Below are 20,547 nucleotides of genomic sequence, written 5' to 3'. Positions count from 1 at the left end.
CCATGTCGACCTGCAAATATTTCCTCCAGTTTGAGATTTTTGGCATCCCAAATTTCCTGGATGTGCTTACATCATCCCTGTGCGGAGGAGGACTTGGCTGTATGGCTTAGAATGTGCTCTGTGTAATTGAACAAGTTCCCTCAAAAATACCCCAGCAATTTTACCAGTTCTTGTGTGGGGTTATGAGCTATGTGATGTAGCCCTGGGGCAGGAAAGGAAAAAGCCCTCCCAGGAGGCTGCTCCTGAGCTTGACTTGATAACTTTGGGGTTTGCCACAGTTTGAGATAGTGGGGAAAGAAAAATATAAAGCAAGAAACAAGGTGTTAAAGCAGAGACATGCACAGACATATAATAAATGATAAATCTAGATTTTTTAGAATGTGGCTAGAGGAAGTCAATCCCTAATGCAGTAAACAAGCTCCAGTGGGTTACCAGCAGACAACATCCAGAGTAACTCTATTCCAAACATGGGCACTGCTGCAGTCTGAATTTGACCTCGGAAATTTTGTATTGCAGTTGCTGCTCAAAAAGAGGGATTTTAGAAACAAGCCCAGCTGCATGCAAAGAACGCTTGAAAGTTCCTTCACACACACTGCCTTTTCAAGGTGCACTGCTAAAGCTCAAAGCACTGAAGAGGAAGGCTCCTGACAGCTTTCCAAGGCTCTGAACTTTGAACATAATGTTTTTAGGTCATTGCTTACAAGCGAAGAGCACCAAGCAAGGCAGACAAAGGCGTATTAGCTGGACCTCTTCTCAGTCTCCTGGGAGGGACAATGGGTGCAGTTCACAAGCAGAGGCACACAGCTGCAGCTTGCTGGTTGGGATGCTGCACACAGAGGAGAGATCAGAATTCAGAGCAATTAAGCACGTCGCCTGATTGTTACTGACAGATTAAAAAAACCCCTCTGCCAGCTTTACACATTTGAGGCCTCTTGTCTTTGTGAGTCAGGAGGCAGTTCCCATCGTGAGACACGCTCTGTAGTACAGGATGATTTTTGGCAAAGTCTGGATGATTGTGAGCCAGGCGGGGCGGGGACAGCATTCCAGTTTTATAACACAATTCCATAATAGGAGACAGCATTCTTTTCATATTAATGTTCATACAATAGGAATTTTAAACTCCAGCTTTTGGGTTATATGGGGGTAAAAAGCCTCTTTTAATTGCCACAACAACTTTATTCTATAATTCAATGAACAGGGCTGCTGGTGGACCAACCACAGAGAGTGCAGTGGGTATTTTGAAGGATGCATTCATTCCAAGAAACAGCAAGCTGAAAAGCACTGATGTAGTTATGCACTAGCTGATGTCACCCTGACCTCCTCTTTGGATGGGTTACAGGCCTTCAGTTTACCTGCTCTGACCCCAGGGGAAATTCATGTCACCACTCTGCACACTCCTTGTGAGCACAGTGAAGTACCTAGCACTGCTTCTCTAGAGTTATCAGACCAAAAGATGTGTAGGCATTTCCATGCCTTTTAGTAGCAAAGGTTTTGCAGAGTGCAATGTGGGGCTGCTCCAGGACCATCCTTGCCATGCATTCCACCAGGGACATTTTCTGCCTTGCCTGTTCTGGTGGTGCAGAGAGGAAGCTGAGGCTTTCAAGATGTTACTCATCTCCTGACTTACATCTTGCAGTGTCTTGCTGAACAGCTAGAAGTTTTAAAGATAAATTTCTCCTGCTGGGGTTTTGACTGGTCTTTACATGTATTGAGGATTTACATGTATTGGGGTTGAAATGACCCTTGGAAGAATGGCAGAGTGGCATTTGAAAACAGGAGATGGAAAACCTCATTAAGCACACACAGGAAAATCTGGTGAATGCCAAGAGTGGTCTGGTATGTGTGTCCCCACACAATGCCAGTGTGAAAGGGGATGTTCAGTAGTGACCATTTTATAATGCTGGGTTGATATTTGGATACTGCCAAATGATAGAGAAAATGGAAATTCTAGGGATATATGTGCATGCAGGAGAGTGCAGCAGTAAAGCAGATTTTGGTTTTGAGGCTTGGTGCTTTGGGTATCTGCAGTTTTTATGTGTGTTAATAGAGAGGCTGACCTGCACACATGTTCTTGACTCAGCCTTAGTCAGCTCAGGAGAACTTCTTCTTAAAGAAGAGCTTGCAGAGCAAGGGCTGTGTGAAAATATTTCTTTCTGACAGCTTGGCTGTGTTCTTCAGAGCAAGCCTGGCCGTGGTGGCACTGAGCCTCTCTGAAGGCAGTGCATTCTCTGAGTTGAGGGTGGCAGCCCTGGCTCAGGGTGAACTGGAGATGGCCAGCTGGGGAAAGGGGTGGATCAAGGCTTGACGTGCGTACAACCCAATCTTTAACAAAGAGACTTCCTGCCTGAGTTGAAACGTCTTGCTGGATTTCCCTGCCTTCAAACAAGAGCTGTGTGCACCTGACGTCACTTCCCCTGGCTGCTCAGTGGATAACAGGATGAACCTGCACTGGCTCTGAAGCAGACATTCCACTGTGTCACTGGTTATTGTGCTCTTCCATGGGGCAGGAGATTCTACTGCCACAGTTGTTTTTGAGGTTTATGCTCCACACACACTTTTCCCCTCTGCTCCCCAGCAGTTTGAAAGGAAGCAACGTAGGAACTTGTGTGATGTGCTTGCAGGCACACAGCAGCAATGTGACTCATCAATAGACCAGGCTTTGGGAGCTGGTGCCTGTTACAGCGTGAAGCCAGCCTGCTTCTTCACAGAGCTCCAAAAGGCAGCTGGCTATGTCAAAAGGGCAGAGAATAAAGAGTGTAGTGTAAAATGGAGACACAATTAGGCAAAGATAAAAAGGAAAAAAAAAAAACAACCCTATAACATTTTTCATCTCTTTACTGAAAGTTCCCTCGGGTGGTGTTTGCTGAAACAAATAGTTCTACAGTTTGCTGGTATAAAAATGGAACATAGATTTTGCAATAATGCTAGGTTATTTTTAAACATCTGAATGAACAGTCATAAAACATCTACCTTGGTATGGACCAAGTTCATCATAGGATATGTCTTTATCACTTTGTAGCACTAAGGAAATGGCATTTAAGTGATATCTCTATGAACCTGTTCCCTTTAAACCTTCAAGTGTTTCAGCCTCATTTCATGTCTTGTACTAAACATTAGTCAGTGAGGAGGGAGAGGCTAATTTATTGCAAGTCATTAATCAGGAACCTTGATACAGTTATGTATGTTTCAGAGCATTTTAAAAGGAACCTGGTTTAGCACTGTCTGCATATTGGACCTGGGAAAATTTAGGCACTTCTTTGAAAAGATCAGTAAATATTTGGTGCCTCCATTTGATTTCATAAAAACACAGAAAAGATGCAAAACTTGGACAATGACACCATTGCTTCTGCTTATCTAGCAGGTGATGCTGCTCTAAGTCCCAGTAATTAGGTTACTTTGGGTGGTACAGCTGTGCCTGTAGCTGTGGGTTGCTTTTCTATCACTGGAAATCTGTGCTGTTTCCACTCAACAATGGAACTTGGAAGACGTGGAGAAAAGTGTATATCAGACATTTGAAAACAAATACTGTCCTCTGCTTTGACATTGCTTTAAACATTACTATTATTCTGAAAGGACCACAAGAGTCAGCAAGATGTAGATGTTGACATTTCTGATTTCACTGTATTCAGAGGTTTTTGCAAATACGATTGCATTATTTGATTTCTCTGCATTTCTTTTCATTTCTACAAAGAAGGCAAATTCATGAAATGAGTGCCCTTATTCGGTTCCTAGTATTTACCTGTGCTGCCCACAGCTGTGTTCACATAACATGGGATGGCAAGGTCAAGTTGTAAACACAATTGATACTCTTGCCCAGGGTTATCACCACTTGGTTATCATTCAAGGTCATAATCTGCTTATCATTTATCATGCAACAATACCAAGAAAATAGTCACTGTAAGCATAAATAAGAATAACATTAATACTAATAATTCACAATACTGAAGATCCCATTGCATATTTTTCCACATTTCCTAGCATTCATTAAAAAGAACCCAAAAAAACCCTGTTTCTGTTCACTTCAAAGCACAAGTGTCAGGCTGCTCTGTTTCTGGACATCCTAGACAGTTTGCAAGACCAGTGCCTTAGTGTGGTTACTGGTCCTGTGCCTTTGGTATTGGCATTCAGTAGAGAAAACTCTTCAAAGTATCCATAAATATTTTGTTGTAAGCTATGCTGTCTTGGCACTACCACATAATAAAAAGAGTTAGTCAGCTGCTAGGAGAAAATCTTACTCATGAGTAGTTAGTTACCTGATATGACAAATGACAAGGTTTGAAACAGATTAGTCAACCAGTCATGATCTTGGTTTCTCCTTATGACAGTTTTCAGAGTGTTTCTGTGATTATCTAACATTATATTTTTTCCTAAGCAATATTTGGTTGATACTGGTAGTCTCAGGACTTTTTCCCTCCTTTTGTTCTTTAGAACACAGTTAATTTTCAGTCCATGTTCACGATGGAGGTCATATCCTTTGAATAAGCCTATTTATCTTTTATGTACTTCACAGCTTCTACTTCTTTTTTATCTTCCTTGAAGGATAACTTTTTTTTTTCAATATCTGTTTATCACTGGAACTGGAGAAAATTTACATTGACAAGATCTCTAATATTCCACTGGTAAGCAACTTAAACCTAGATGCTTTCCCTGGAGTGAGTGAAATGGTGTGGTTATACTGTATATTTGTGTAGCCTTGTGATTTATCTCCTTTTAGTCTGCTGTTCCCTCTAGTTCCCTTGAGATAACTTAATGTTACCCACGAAGGAGCATGTCCCAGCCCATCTGCTTGTGGGGTGTGACAATGATATGCATCTGAATGATGAGTTCAGTGAAATGGGGCCCAAGGAGTCACTGTAACCCTTACACTCTTGGTATTTATTCCAGATTAATCTATGTCAGACCTATGTTGATTAGTTGCCTTACCAATGAAGGACAGGAGGAGACATTCCTGAACTTGTGAATTTTCTGAGGATATTCAGAATGGACTGCAGAAAGAAATTAAGATCTCATTTACAATAATGAAGTCCTCAAAACATTTGAAAGGACAGGAGCAGTATGTTTTCCTTGGGTAGGTATTTTCCTTTAATTATCATGTAATTTGTTTAGACAATTTATTAAGGACGTGTTGGAAGGCAAGTTAGAAGTGAAATTATCTTCCTAGTTTAAAAACAGCTTGTTTAACATTTATTCATGCAGGGCTGGGCCTCCAGATGGTATAAATTGGCATAGATCCATTTAATTTAGTGGATCTATGCCAATTTCCAGCAGCTGAGAATCTTGTCCAGTAAGTCACTTTTAGTCCCATGACTTATGTTCAGTGCTAGAAAGATGGAAAGATTCAGTCCCTGGGGTGATGGCCAAAAATTCTTAACTTTAGCAAAATGAAACATTCTTTATCAGTGATCATCGCAGAGCTGAGTGAGCACATGCCCAGTCTACTCCGAACAGACAAAATGCCCTTTTTTCCCACCTGCCTTTCATTACTGGTGATGTTATCGCTAGAGGCGAGCTTCACCTTAGCCTTAGAGGTCAACATGATACGTTTTACTATAATAGCAGGGCCCTGTATGGTGAGCCTGGGGGCACAGAGGTTGTGAATTGTTCTCCCAGAAGTACTTAAATTGGAAGTTACCAATGGAGTTATGCCGCTTAGTCCATATGTGGATCTGGCCCATACAATATATTTGCTTTGGGAACTCATCCAACCATCAGAGCAATTGTTACTTCATCATCTCATCTATTATTGTACATAACTTTAGACACTGGTTGTGTTGTAGAGATCTGTTATCAAGACAATGACATTCAGACCACAAATGTCAGACTTCTCTATGATAAAACTGGGACCCAGCACAACACTGGCATCTGAAACAAAACTCTGAGAGAGCAGAAGAGACAAAAGTCTCAACTGCTTTAGAATAATCAATAAAATAACACTTAGATTTTTGGAATAATGTGTTTCCTCACTAAAACTTACTCTTGTTGAATGTGTGGTGGGTGACCCTGGGTGGCAGCTAAATATCCACCCTGCTGCTCCCTCAGTCTCCCCAAGTGGGATGGGGGAAAGAAAATAGGAAGAAGAGAAGCAAGAAAACTCATGGATCTAAATAAAGACACTGATTTGGGTATTGAAAAGCAAAGATGTCAAACATTCAAACACTTAAGGAAAGCACCTCCCCACTCTCCTTCCTATAATTTTGCTATTGATATTACCACAGATTACACTCAGTTCCTGTGGCAAAGCACAGGCAGCACAGGACATTAATGTCAAGGGTATAGTGGTTTCTTTCTGCCACTCCTTGTTCCTTACTCTTTTCTTCTGTTCCTCCTTCCTTCTTACTCTTTTTCTGTGCTCTGGTGTGGGTCCCCCATGGGCTACAGCCTGCTCATGGAATTCCTGCTGTGGCATGAGTCCTCCAGGAGCTGCAGTCCCTTTCAGTGACTGTTGTGGAGTCAGCTAGAGCTGACTGGGACTGGCACAGGGCAGCCCTTTACCTTCTGCCATAGAGGTCACCCCTGCAGCACTGCCTTCCTCCTCCACCCTGCTACCAAGATCTTGCCAAAGACATCCAGTACAATCTATAAGCTTCCTTCTTAGTTGAGCAGAACCCTTAAGACAGGTCATTGTGTGGTAGGAATAACACGATACACTTCATTTATGCACTGCACTAAAAGCCTGTGGTAGGGTATCTAAAGAGACAGGATATGGGGCCACTGTATCCATGTCTGACTCTGTATGTTATGATCATTTACCTAATGCCATGTTGCCCTACTTTGTTTCAGTCTTTCACTGAAGATTATGGGGATTCCAGAGGTTGTGCAGAAACAAGCAGAGGAACATACAGCTGTCTTTGGAAGTGGAGAGGCATGGTCCCCTCCTGGGACCATGGAGGTGGTAATGTTCAAACCAAACACCTCCAGGGTAAGGCTATAGCAACACATTATTTTCATTTGTTAACCATAATGCTGGAATGAAAAAAATCTTAAAACCTATTTCCATCTTCATCCCCATGACCAAAAATCGCCACCATTTCAATAACATTAATCTAATTGGTTATTAAGCTGTTGAATGAGTAGATTTTATTTCTCTCAGCTTATTTTCTACTCCTCTTCTAGCTTTAATAGCTATCTGTTTAATATGAGACTTGTTCCATTTCATTACCTTCCTCCTGTTTTTTTTCTTGAGGTGGAACTAATGCAATGCAAATTGTGATGCCTGTCTCTGATTTTTTTATTAAGCAACTTAGGATTCTGTACAGCCTGTGTTGTTGACTGCAGAGCTAGAAATATATTTGAATTTATGATGAAATCCTGGAGTTTGCAGTATATCAAGTTTGGTGGATTTTTTTTTTTCAAACAAGTAATAATATTCAATGATATTCAAGTCTTTGATGGAGGCCTTTTCTGCAAAGTATGTTATACACATATTTTAGTTCTTTTATTTCCACCTGATGCAATTCCATAGCAGCTGCCATATAAAATTTATGACATGGAGCTAAGCACAGTACAAGCTCAGCTGGGCACTAAAGCTGCAACAGTGCAACGTGAAGAACTTCACAGACACTGCTGAACTTCTGTCTGGGGTTGGCAAAACCAAAAGTAGGAAATGAGTTGTATCATACCAGAAGCACTGGGAAGGTAACTCTTGGCACATATTGCTGCCTGGAGAGCTAGAGTTGCTTTTGCAATAAGAGCAATTTCTTCTTCAAGTAAAGAGGAAATAATTTTTGGATTAAGCTCTGCAACTTGTGTGTATGCTCTTCTGAGTACATAGTCTGGTGCTGGAGATTCTGCAAATTGCTGCTTTTGAAAACTATGAATGAGCTATGGTGTGCATGCCCACTAAGGCTTTGGATGTATTTGTTCCTCACATTTGCTTTTATTTCAGTGTATGAAATTCAAAGGAATTTTCTAGCCTGTTTTGTTCAATGCCCTGATCAGTCGTATCCTTTCACCTATGTCTTAAAGACAGAGCTTCTTTATCCTAGTATTTTGAAAGAGGTCATGTTTGCAATCTTATTTTTTTTGATGGTTAAAGACTTTATTCCCAAGTGACATTTTCAATGTATGTATAGCCAGACTCTCTCAATTTATAAATCAGTTATTGTTTCCCTGCAGCAAATGCAAGAATATAAGATGTTTTCCCTTGAGAAGTTTCCTGCAGAAACTTTTTGCAGAAAGCAATACTGCCCCTAGTCCACTTTTGCTTTAATGCTGGGCCAAACTCTGCCCAATCTACAGTAGTGGTGATCTTCCTGGAAGCAATAGAAGAGACTGATGTAGTTCTATGGTCACATCTGGGCTGTCTTCTCCTAAATGAAGCATCAGCTGACTTCTTTTAGTTTTGCAGTTTTAATCTTTTCTGCTGCTTAGCTCATCTATAACTTGGCAATTCCTATCCTTCCCCCGTACTCTGTCTGCTTAAAATTTGCTTTGCTGATTGGTCATTTTTCTTTTGTATTCCCTGTACCCTTCTCCTTATATGTTACAGGGGAATGGATTCACCAGTTAAGATGTCTAATCCTCTCCTTAAAGCTGATTTCCTTCCTTGGAATATGGGCATCATCACCTGGATTAATCCTTAACTCCTTTACTAGAATGTTCCCCTCATCCTTACCTAGAGATGACTGTTGGAAATGAGAAGAAGTCACCATTTAAGGAAAGGGAATCTCTAAGAAGGTTTGGAAATACAGAAGAAACAAAATGTGTAAAATACAGGAATTTGCAATGCAGCAACAAACATTATTCAGGTTACTATTTCCAGGAAGTAAGTTTTTGGGCTTTGCAGCAAGGCCTGTAGGAAATCCTACAGAAGTGTTAGACTTTGAACATATTTGGTAACCGTGTCTGAAAGGAAACCCTCAGGGCAAACCTGACTTGTGAATATTCTGTGACACTGAAGAGAACCTTAAATAACCCTCATGATTCAGGAAATATCAGAGGATACAGATGTGGCATGAATGAATTTGTCTAGCGTATGGAAGGAGGATAAGCCTGATTCTTGAATGGGACAATCCACTTCATCAGAAGAGAAATAATGATGAGAAAAACCCTAAAGAAAATATATCTATTCTTGTGCTGAGTTCAGGGAAAAAAATATAATCAATATCTCTATATATCTTGATTTAAAAGGTCACACTATTATATGTCAATGACATAGTCAACTTCCAGAGAAACTCAAAGACATTTTATAGGAACTGAGATGGTCAAACTCATCATCTTCAAACAGTAACACAGTGTAATTCTTTTCTTAAAACATCGTGTGTGGAGGCTTTTGTTAGAGTAAATGAATGGGTGGTCTGGGAAAGCTGAATTTATTTCGTCCTGGAGTTGTGTTAGAGATCACTGCATGCTTCCTTGTTGTAAGGATGAAAAGGCTGTGCAATATATGGAATTCAAGGCTCTGTGAGCAGATAAATCACAAGAGGAAAAGTATCAGCAGACTATTTTCCTATTTGGATTATGTATTTCTTCTATCCCATTTCAACACTTAAAAGATGATTCAGATGCAATCTTTGGCTGAGAAATTTCATATACAGACTGATGTTGAGAGGCTTTCTATTTTCAAGCAGTTTGTTTACTCTTTCTCCTAATGTCCACCACTGGCTATTCTCAGAAGATGTTTGCCAAATTCACTCTTTGTCTGGCCAAGTGCAGCTGTTCTGATACTGCATTCTCAACATTCTTCGAGGATGGATGTCTGCAGACTTGGTCTGTGTGAGGCGTTATAAGGTCTCTTAGAAGGAGCATTTTCAGCATCTGCAGAAAGTCAGCTCAGGCATGAATTGTACTGCCTATGGGTCCCAAACAGCAGGATTACATTTTGGAAGTGAAGCTTGCAAGATAGGAATGTGGAAGCCCTTCTACAGAGTCCAAACCTAAGACTCAGACAGCTTTTAAGGGACAATGGGAGGAAATAAAAAGCGCTCTAAGGAGAGCTGGAGAAATGCACCTGATGTCTTACAAGCCTCATGACCCAGATCTCAGGACTTACTTGTCCTGAAAGAATATGTAACACCAGAGTTTTAGACCAGTACCATATACTGTGGCAATTGGTGTAGAAAGCTAATTTTGTGCATGAATGATTAGTTTGACAAGTTCTGACTCATGTTGAAACCACTAGGAATACTTGGAGAAGTAACAGGTTGCTAGCATGGACAAAGATTTTGAAATTTGCATCTACTGCCCCCTAACTTTGTGCTTGTTTAGGATAATTTTTATGAGTCATTGCTAGTTTTACCCCTCATGAATACTGTGATTCCCCCCCAAACTCCTGCAATTTAATTGTTATGGTAATAATTTGTAATTCAGATATCACATATATATGTGTGTGTATATATATATATATGATCAACTACAACATGTGGTTAAGACAGATGTTTAAAATAAATTACTGAGGCATACTGAGCTACATAAAAAAACCCAAAACTCTAGCATTTTTGCTAGTTTCCCACATATTTAATTATTTTAGTAATTTTTGAATGGATTTCTGATCCATATTGATTGAAAAACTTGTGAGCAAAGTAGGTCAAATCCTTGCTGAAATATTGTCAGGGCAAAGCATGTAAGGTATTGAATTCTACTAAAATTCACAATGTGTTTTTAACCGTCTTTGATAGAGTGGGGATTTTTTTCATAGCTGACCCATAGGGATGTCAGTGATGCTATATACCTGACTTGGAAGTCAGGCACCAGATACCTGACAACAGTGCTCTGACTGTCCAGCACAAGTATCTCATTGATGTTTCCCCTTAGTTTGGAATAAAGCTGGTATTAAAAATCTGGCTGTGGTATGAAAATTATCCTATTTGATGCTTGATGTTGAAAGAACATAATCAAGCCTGCCAATTCACACTACAGTGAAAAAATAGAGATTATTTGAAGTACAAAACAATGGAGATAAAACTATGGTTCCTATGTTGATGTTTCCATGACTTTTGACCTGAACAATGGGTGACACCCTGTAAGAAATGCCAGGACAATATTACAGTCCTAATTAAATGCTGATGTTTTACTTTGAGAGAAATTTTATATTATTATTTAATTTTAAAAAATACAGATAGAGGAAATTGCTCGAGGAAGGTCATGATTTTAATAATGTAGGGAATATATATTTGTACCTTAGTATGACCAAGTGACAACACAACAAAAAAATCATGTTATAGATACTCTGCTGACTGAAGATGCTACAATAGTATTGTAGTGCTGGTTCCTTGTCCTTGTCTGAAGTGGAGGTGCGCTGCTGTACAGAGAGATCTCAAACCCAAGTCTTTAAAGCTCAAGTGACATGCTTTCCATTAAAACAATCCTTGACTTGAGAGGGCATTAAGCCACCTGAGGATCTCCGAGAATTTACACCCAAGTGACCTATCCAAAGTCACAAAGGAAAGCAGAGGCAAAGCAAAGGCCTCTCACATCACTGTTTTGTGCTCTAAGAAGCACTCACTCTCTTGTTCAGTTACAAGATCATTTCCACTCAGGAATTCAGTCCCAGCATCATGAAGGACTTGACAAGTAAGCTGTTTGACGGGAACAAACAATCCTAAAATAAAGATCAGAAATAAGCAAAAATGCAGAGCATAAGGGTAAATGTAAATTCATTTGTAAGGCCAGTAATCTTAGTGAAAAATCATGGGTCATTACAGTTTTCTCAGCTGCTCTTTTTTGAACCTGTTAACTTATAGTATCATCACACAGAAGAGAGAAGTAATCATTGCTCTTGCTCTTCATTATAATTTTTGCCTCTACCTTTTCTGCCAAAAAAGAAAGAACTGAAGAAGTTGTGTCTCATAGGTATGATCAGCTTGGTTTCAAACTGCAGACCCTCATTCTTATTCTGACTTTCTCTGCTTACAAGTTCTCTGTCTGGTATTGTCTTTTCCTAAATGTGCTTACACACCAACAAAATCACCTCTCAGTCTACATTTAGAGAAGCTAAACAAGTAAATCTTGCTAGGACTTTTACTGTAAGGCACTTTCTCCAGTACTTGAATAATTTTTGTAGTTCTCTCATCAATGTCATCTACAAATTTTGCCAGAAGCAGTTCTGTATTAGACCTTAGATTGTTGGAATGCTGCAGAACATTTTATCTGTCATCCACCTGTTCAGAAACATTTATTCAATGACCAGCATCCATCTCTATTCAAGATTGCTTCAGATATTCCCTCCACTAATCCTTTCCTCATTTATCATCACTTTGTTCATATTACCATAGAATCATTTAGCTTGGAAGAGATCTCTGGAGATATCTAATCTAACCCGTACTCAAAACAAGGCCAGCTTTAAAGTTAGAGCCAGCTATTGTGCAGTGCTGCTCTTAAAAGAGTGTGTTGTACTAAGTCAAACGCATTATGCTCTACTCCATTTTACCTTCACCAACCAAACAATGCTTCAGTGAGGATATGAAGTCTCAAGTTCCTTCCATACCTATTTTCCTGTGTTTCTAATAACCTGAAAATTGTTTGACAAAACCTATTCTACATCATCTAGTGGACTGAAATTTATTGTATTTCCCATTAACTGAACCCCATAGCAAGAAGTAAACAGGAAAATATTTGGTGGGAAAATTTGCACTCATTTAGAAACAAAGGAGTTTTTGCTCTGCCTCACTCTTCTCTTGTTTCCCTACCTTTTCCATGCTAATTGTGATTTTTCTATTAGTTTCTCAGCATTTCCTTCCCCTTGTAACTCTTAAACTTCTTACTGTTTGTATTTCTTCAGCGCTCTCCTTGGAGATCTCAGGAGTGAACTTACATAAATTGACTAGTGTTCACAATGCACAGTCTATGCTATGCATTAGCTCTAGAGCCACAGGTGTTTTAGCTATATCTGTATAACAGATATGTATGCATAACACATACTGGTATATACTGCACTTTCTGTTTTCAAGAAATTACATTTCGTTTTGTGGGGAAACCAGTGCAGAATCATCTTCATGATCAGAGTCCAAGCAATGTCACAAAGTGAGATGTGCTGATGAAAATGTTTGCTCCATGCACCTGGGTGTATTAATTTTTGTGCCCATAAACACTGTTTTCAGACTTCAGGCTTTTTCTGAATGTGTGTAAACTGAACTTAAGTTTAATAGATCAGATGACTACTACTGTTATGACCTACAGTGAGGGAGACTCCAAAAGGGTGGAAATGAGTGGGAGCCCTGCAGAGCTACACCTGAGCAAAGACTCAACACATGGTCCTTCATCTAGAAACAGCCTGTATGATCTGACTTAGAACAGCTACAGTGAGCAAAGTTCCACAAAGTGGAAGGAAAGGCAACAAAGATGTAAGAAAGAACCACAATTCTGCAGGGACTCTGCCTGAAGACTTTGGTTTATGCTTGTGCCAACAAATTCCACGGGACTAGGCCCTGTTCTCTGGCCAGGCCAAGTGGCACAGCATGGCTTACCTCTCCTCAACTCCCTTCTTTCCATCTGGGAAGAGTCTGGTCTTATCACTACTGCCCAGTGGGCACAGAAGCAGTTCCCTAGTCCTACATTTCTGTCTGACTAAAATATTAATTAGCAACAATTATGTGGTCCCCCTTATGGGCTAACAAGACGTTACCCTGATTCTTATGTTCTTTACCGTCTGCCTTTAGAGCTGGAAATGCCATCCTTTCCACCCCACAGATTTGTGATCCAGCTGAGGTGTGAACTTCTGTGGCCATTTGGTTCAGAAATCTTCACTTAGGAGAATGTCCTTTATGGAATGTGTATGAAGGACCCGTGAATGTATTAAGTGGCTTAATTTATACAAGTACACATGCAACCTATGCATCCTATAAAAGGCTTATTTTGCCCTTTCTACTTCTGTTTCTAGTCTGCAACAAAGCAGATTGATTCTTTTTCACATACCTTTTCTAAAAGGCCCCTTCCTTTTGCAATCCTCCCCATCTTCTTTAATTCCAGATGATCAGTGAGAAAAAATCCCAGATAATTGCCCGACTTTCAAGTTAGGCAATTGTAAGTATCATTCTCTTCAATAATATTCTTAAATTACATTAAGTGTACTCAGAGAAAAGGATGGCGGTAGATGAGTTTGGAGCAGAGAGGCCAAGAAGATGAAAAGCTGGAGCTGTTCTTTGATGACCATTGCAGTTCCAGCTTTCTTTCCAATCATTATTGCACATTTTAAGTGCTAGGTTTGACCTGTGCTATTCAGTTGATTCAGGGAATATAGAAAAGATTGAGTAGATTCTCATAAGCTGTTGGTTCTGACAGTAAGCAGCTTGTTTAACATCCCAAAATTTTCCAGCAGTGTTAGTAGAGATTAGTCAGATGTCAGCTTATGTTTTTTACTTTGCAATAGGGTCCAAAATGTTCTTACAGTCTTGAATATCTGTGGTAAGGACAAAAGCTTGTCATCATGGTACACCAATGGAAGCAGCTGATAGATTCTGTGCTTGGTAATGATCAGAAAAAAACTGTAATTATACAGCTAAAGGGGAAAAATGGTTGTTGCTCAGAAGTGGTAGCAGAATTTCTATTAGCACATCACTGTTCATTTGTTACCTCCAAAAGCAAGAGCAAGCAAGTTTAGACTTGAATTTCTCTCATTTTACATAGGCCAGAGGCATAGTATTACTGAAAGCTTTTTTAGTGCTACATGTGCCACAAGGATGTGAGGCATGAGAAAGGGTGTGTTTTGGAAGACTGTAGCTGAGCTGGGTAAGGGCCACTGGCCAGCTTCCTTTTCACACCAAAAGTGCAGCTGGCTTGTCATACAGACCTAAGGCCAGCTACAGATTCAATCTGCTAATAATATGTTATTTTTCTCCTTCAGGCCCCTTTACAGCTTTAATTAAACTGTACTTGCATTTGCAAAATTTCACTTCCCGGCATGTGCAGTTTTGTCTGTTCAAATGTTTTTATGCCAGTAGAAAAATTACGGATCTGCCTTACTACACTTGTTAAGGCATGGGCCCAAAGCTCGTCTCAGGCAACTCTCTTGGAGTTAGCTCAACCATAGAAGTCTTAAACCCAGAGATGGTTTGCCCAAAAGAAAAAGATGGGAAGGACAAAAAAGTGGGGAAAGGAGACTGAGGTTTCTATAATTTCTATTTCAGCCCAGGTTCACAAAAGAAAGGAATAACAGACCACAAGTGACAGGATTAATGGACCATCTATCGCAATACTGTTCAGTCTCCGTGCAATCACAGTCTACACCACAGAGCTTCTAAAAACTTTGACCTCTGTCAAAATACCTTTATCTCTTACAGAAATGATGCTGAGTTTCCACTTACATGATCATTCAAACCTTGGTCACAGAGTAAAGCGACCAAGTTGTTTACCTTTGGATGCACACAGAGCACAATTGGATTGCAATGAATTTCAGGAACTGGCAACTAGAGTGTATTTGAGGTGAGTGACCTAGAAACAAACTTGTTATCTCATTACTGTAAGCCATCCAGTATGATTTACTTAGTGGGACAATTTGTGGCACATCCTGCTTTCAGAAACTGCCAAATTCTAATGGTTTTTGACACTGACCTGTGAAATGTTTAGCTGACACTTTAAATGAGGAACATGACTAAAGTAACGGAGAAAGCTTTAATTATATGGGATTATTCTTAACATGTACTATATTTTCCATAACCTCAGACTTTAGGACTCAGCATTTCTGATTTCAGTAATTTGCAGTCAGATAATATGATGTCTGTGAGCAGGAGGGATAAATTTAGATCTGAAATGAATGACATACATTGTAATGAGGTGCAGGCAAGGTAAGGGATCATCAGCAATGAGTTATTTAGATGGACATGAACTGAAGTTTATCCAGGAAAGATGAGGCAAAACAGTGTGTTTGAGGATAGATATTCCCGTCACTTAGGGAAATCACAAACAGGTGTCTATTCCAGATAATGTTGCAAATGGCTGGTAAGCCACTTTCAAAACATCATTGTGTAAGTGGCAAGGATATGGCAGAGCTAAACACGTGGAATTAAGGAACCTGGCAGCTCCATGTTGAAGGAAGACATGACAAAGAAAGAAATTTACTTTGCAGGTCTGTAAGGATATTTTAATAGAAGAACTATGCAAATATGCTTCCAGATAGGATTAATCATTTAAAAAAATTATTAGGTTTTTCTCTGGGCCCCCCAAAAAATGACTATTGAGAATCAAATGGCTGGTGCTCCAAAGAGACAGACAAGTCACTTTTAATCATGAGATAACTGTTGTGTTCTTGAGTGCTGAAGAAAGGGAAGAAAAAAGTCCTAAATTTTAATAATTTTTTGGAATAGATTTCATATTCACTTATTTTTTCTACTTCTGTTTGGTATGATTATCAATTGTCTTAATACTCCTAAATTTCAGTTCTTTTAGCTTAGTCTTGTGAGCATTATGCATGTATCATATTATGTGACATTACTAATCTGGTCAAGAATCTACATTGTCTCCTACCAGATGAATTTTCAAATAGTATGGAGGCAATCATTATTAATAAATCTGAGACAAAACGTCATGTCAAAAATATCATTCTTCAGAGAATTAATAATTTGAGAACTTCTGTAAAGACTGCTGTCTCAGTTGAGTAACAAAGCTGTAAACTGAGCCGCCAACCTCTCCCTTCCTTCTGTGCTGGGTGGTGCCATTAGCTGATTTTCAGTACTGACACAGAAAGTGAAGAACCACCTATCTACTATCAGGAGGTTTTCCCTGCAAGGGCTCATGCAGAAAGCACTCCGGGTGACTATTTGATGATTCACCGGTTATCGCTATCTGAGTCATGCATCCCACTGAGTGGGTGAGGCTATGAACTTCTTTGTCTTCTGACATGCTGATTTGCCACAATGAAAATTTACGGTGCGGCACCCAGAGTTGTCACAAATCTGTGTGAGGAAGGGATGTGGCAGAAACTCTGAGGAACAAAGTTCATCATGGATGTTCTACTGTTTAAAGGCAGAGACCTGGAGGTGAATCTGTGCTTTGTGGGAGCTGACTGGCCATTTGCCTGCAAGGCTCAATGCCTTTGGCACACTTGGCTGTGGTGGTGGTAGTGAGGAGCCTGGTACAGGTGTGACTCTGAGAACAACTGATGGAGAGCTACTTACAGCTAAACACAACACAACCAAGTTTTATTCTCAAAAAATGAAGTTGAGCTGCCTCTGTTTTTCCTGAAAATGGCGGGGGGGGGGGGGGTGCGGGGGGGGGGAAGGGGAGGAGTGGGCTTTTGCAATATAATGTGTGGGCCACAGGAGGACTTCTGAGACATAAAATTGAATATAAGGAGCAACAACAGGTATTAGCCCAATGGCAGAGACAGGGAAATATTTATTATCCAAGCTAGCCTGCAATGCTCAGGTTCTTGACCTGTGCCATTAGACATGTGTCAGAGTGGAGGAAAAGCTTGCTGAACAGCCTGTAGAGTTCAGGAATGGTGCAATGATCACAGAGGTGAGGTAGACATTAATTATATTAGAAATTCTGGAGAAACAGCAGGCTTTACTGTGTATGTTGCTTTCCTGCTCACATTTGGGCTGACCCAAAGCTCCCACCTGCCAACGGTCAAGAGCTCCTTTCAGAAGGAAATGCACTTCCTATAGATGTGATGTCAGGAAGAGCAACACTGTTCCAGACATTAACTCCTGCAAATACGTGCTGGCAGAAGAACCAGAGCTGCAAACCTTTGCTTAACATCAATTTGCTCTGTAGTCACTTACTAAAACTGGGGGGAAAAATCAAACTGCAGCATGTATCATGAACAATGGACCAACAGCATCCTTCACCTGCAGTAGCTGTCTGGGAGGGGAAGTGAGATTTTCCATGAAGATGCTATAAATTTCTTTTTTGTTGGGTTTTTGTTTCTGAGCTTGGGTTTTTTGGGGAGGGTGTCTGGGGAGGGATGGGGTGAGTATAGTGCTGTTTGTCAATTTTGCTAAAATAAACATTCGTAATTTATATCAAACTTTCCAGCCATATTTTGTGGCTCCACTGAGGTCTTCAGAGTCACAGTATCTGGCATCTTTTGGCTAAACTAAGTCTTCTGCCACTGAGGTTTCATCTTCTCTAAACTTGGAGAATGCAACAAGATATGTAGGTTTGTTTGCATCAGTTTGTAACTATTTTGATGGTTTCTATGTGGTAACAATTTGAAATATTATTGCTCTTCTCCATATAAGTTGCCTGTAATATAGCAGCTAAATATATCCTTTCTCAACAACATAATGGAAAGTTGCAACTACTGCAAAAGTTGTCAGTCCATGGAAGAGTTCTGGGATGATTATCCTGCCTCACAGAGCATTTTACATGCAGCCTATGTTTTATTATTTTTGTGAGAGGCCAGATGCGTAGGGAGAAGTAATGGCTTGTATTAAGTGATTGATGTGCTAGGGAAAATGACACATTTCCAGGCACGTACATCCTTAACTTTCAATGTGACTAATGAGTACTAGATACAATATCAAAAGAAATGAATGACCAAACACTGAAGGTTGAAAGCAAGGAGTTTTAAACTTGACTTTTTTTTTTTCCTTTATTCTAGAAATTTGCTGTAATTACCTGGTTGGGGTGATACTGCATGCACAGAGACAAAAGTTGATTAATGTTAATTTCAGAGCAAACAGAGAAAGGAAAGGCCAATGTGCTCCACAGCTAAAAATACACTTTCACTGAGGGACATGACATCTGTGGATTTACAACCCCAAAATTATTTGTGAATAATGATTAGCTGCCCTCATATAATTAACTTGCTTCAGCAGTGACTGGTTATCCTTAATGGTACCACTTGCTGTTGACTTTCAGACCAGAGAAGCTAATCTAAAACCATCTATAAGTCCAGGTGAGTCTTCTTTCCTCTTAGGACATAGGACTAGAATTGTGCAATAAAGCAAGGGTATTTTCAAATAACTATCACAGAGATGCAAACACCTATTTTTGTCTCCCCCAAAATTAAGTTTTATTAGAGACACTTGGATTTTTCTTTTGACAAATTGTCTCCTCAGTTATTTTATGCTTTGTCTATACTCATTGCTCTGAGGGGTATCATCTTATACACAGAATACCACCATACATGAGATAGAGCTAAAAGCTGAGATGGATTGCTTCAGACATCTGGTCTGATCTCCATAATCTGGGGTTTGTGATAATGCTAATGCATTCTGTACCACCTTCAGATTTTGCTATAGAGCTACAGCACATCCCTTAGTCTGGGCTTTTCATATGAGGCACAACCCACCATGCCCTTCATTAAGATTTTTCCAAACCCTCCTATCTCCTCAAATTGGCATGTATAATAAAATCAACTCCAGACTCCTTTTGGTTAAATCAAATGCATGGGAGGAAAGTGTAGTCACTTGGGATGAGATGTATCTTCTGCTACCTAAACATGAGAAACATCTAGCCTAAGGTAGTTTTCTCCAGTCCTCATGCAGTCAATGAAGAAAGATGACTCATTCACAAGACTCATCCAACTTGTTTCAGACACCTCTCTTAGAGTGGGATGAATCATTCTCTGGAGACACCTATCTGCCTCCATGGATTGCACTTCTATTTTGGACTAAGCATCTATCTCTTTGGTGGCTGAAATTAGATGAGATGACTCTCACCATCACTATTATGCAGAACATTAGCTCCCTTCTCTAGTTGTACCATCTTTTTTTTTTTTTTTTTTTTTTAATATGTGTACCAAAACTGAATAGAATTTGTAAATGTCTCTCTAGCACTATAAAACCCTGTTGAAACTGCTTCCCCACTTCTGCATCACTTACCCTAGCTTATAAACCCAAAGACAAAATTAGGTCCTTTAGGTACTGCATTGTGTGAAAAGCTCACATTCTGCTAAACACCGGCAAAGATTGCTGGCTCCATGTTTCAGTCGTCAGTCTCAAAAAAATGTTGATGTGTTATATATCCTCCATTTATATTGAGGACTAAGCATGCAAAAATAAAAAAGCCTACACTTTTGAAGGTGAAAGAGAAGCAGTGTGACCTTTAAAGAAAAAGAATATTATTTACCTTCACCTTCTGCATAAAATACACCATGCATCTTATCAATTTCTCTGTCTAATATAAAAGTCTACCACAAGTTAGGATATGCTTTTGAAATACATCTGATGCAACAATTCCTAGTGCTCTTTGAATCAAGAAACTTGTGAGGAAGAGAAGTTTTTTTTGTTCCCGCTTTCAGGTAGTACATAACTGGCCTGGTGGCTTGAAAGAGTCTCAGAATTAGAGCTCATCCACACTATTGTTTTTCAACATCTTATCCTTCCTGTTTGGAAAAACCAGATTTTTTTTGTCCCTGTTGTAATCAAGTGCAAAACAATACATACAAGATGGCAAAGGTATGAATGGCCAAGTAGACTCAGCAGGAGCAAGAATCAAACATGGTAGAGAATACAAAGTAAGTAAGTAAAAAGTAGGTTTAACTAAGAAAATACTAGTAAGCACTCATTAAACCTGTTCAAACTGAACAAATTTAATATCTGACTTTTAATCTTCATCTGCCATTTATATAACTTGAAATAATTTCTCTTTCCTGGTTGGGTAAGATTAATAGCATGAGAATGAATACTGAATGGTAATTTCTTTAACGTGGAGACTAATTCCTTA

The 20,547-nt window shown here is 39.7% G+C and overlaps 1 long non-coding RNA gene across 1 annotated transcript; it reads right to left on the bottom strand.

Annotated features, from left to right (window-relative positions):
* Positions 1-347: 347 nt before the first annotated feature.
* On the bottom strand, positions 348-998 carry LOC137466907 (uncharacterized). Its single transcript, XR_010995332.1, has 2 exons — positions 919-998; positions 348-826 (listed from the first exon to the last, which is right to left on the bottom strand). It is a non-coding gene; the product is annotated as an uncharacterized lncRNA (long non-coding RNA).
* Between the last annotated feature and the right edge of the window lie 19,549 nt (positions 999-20,547).

This window comes from Anomalospiza imberbis, chromosome 2 (assembly GCF_031753505.1).
Source record: "Anomalospiza imberbis isolate Cuckoo-Finch-1a 21T00152 chromosome 2, ASM3175350v1, whole genome shotgun sequence".
NCBI lineage: Eukaryota > Metazoa > Chordata > Aves > Passeriformes > Viduidae > Anomalospiza > Anomalospiza imberbis.
Note: the sequence above shows the minus strand (reverse complement) of the source record. Positions and strands in the feature narration are given on the sequence as shown.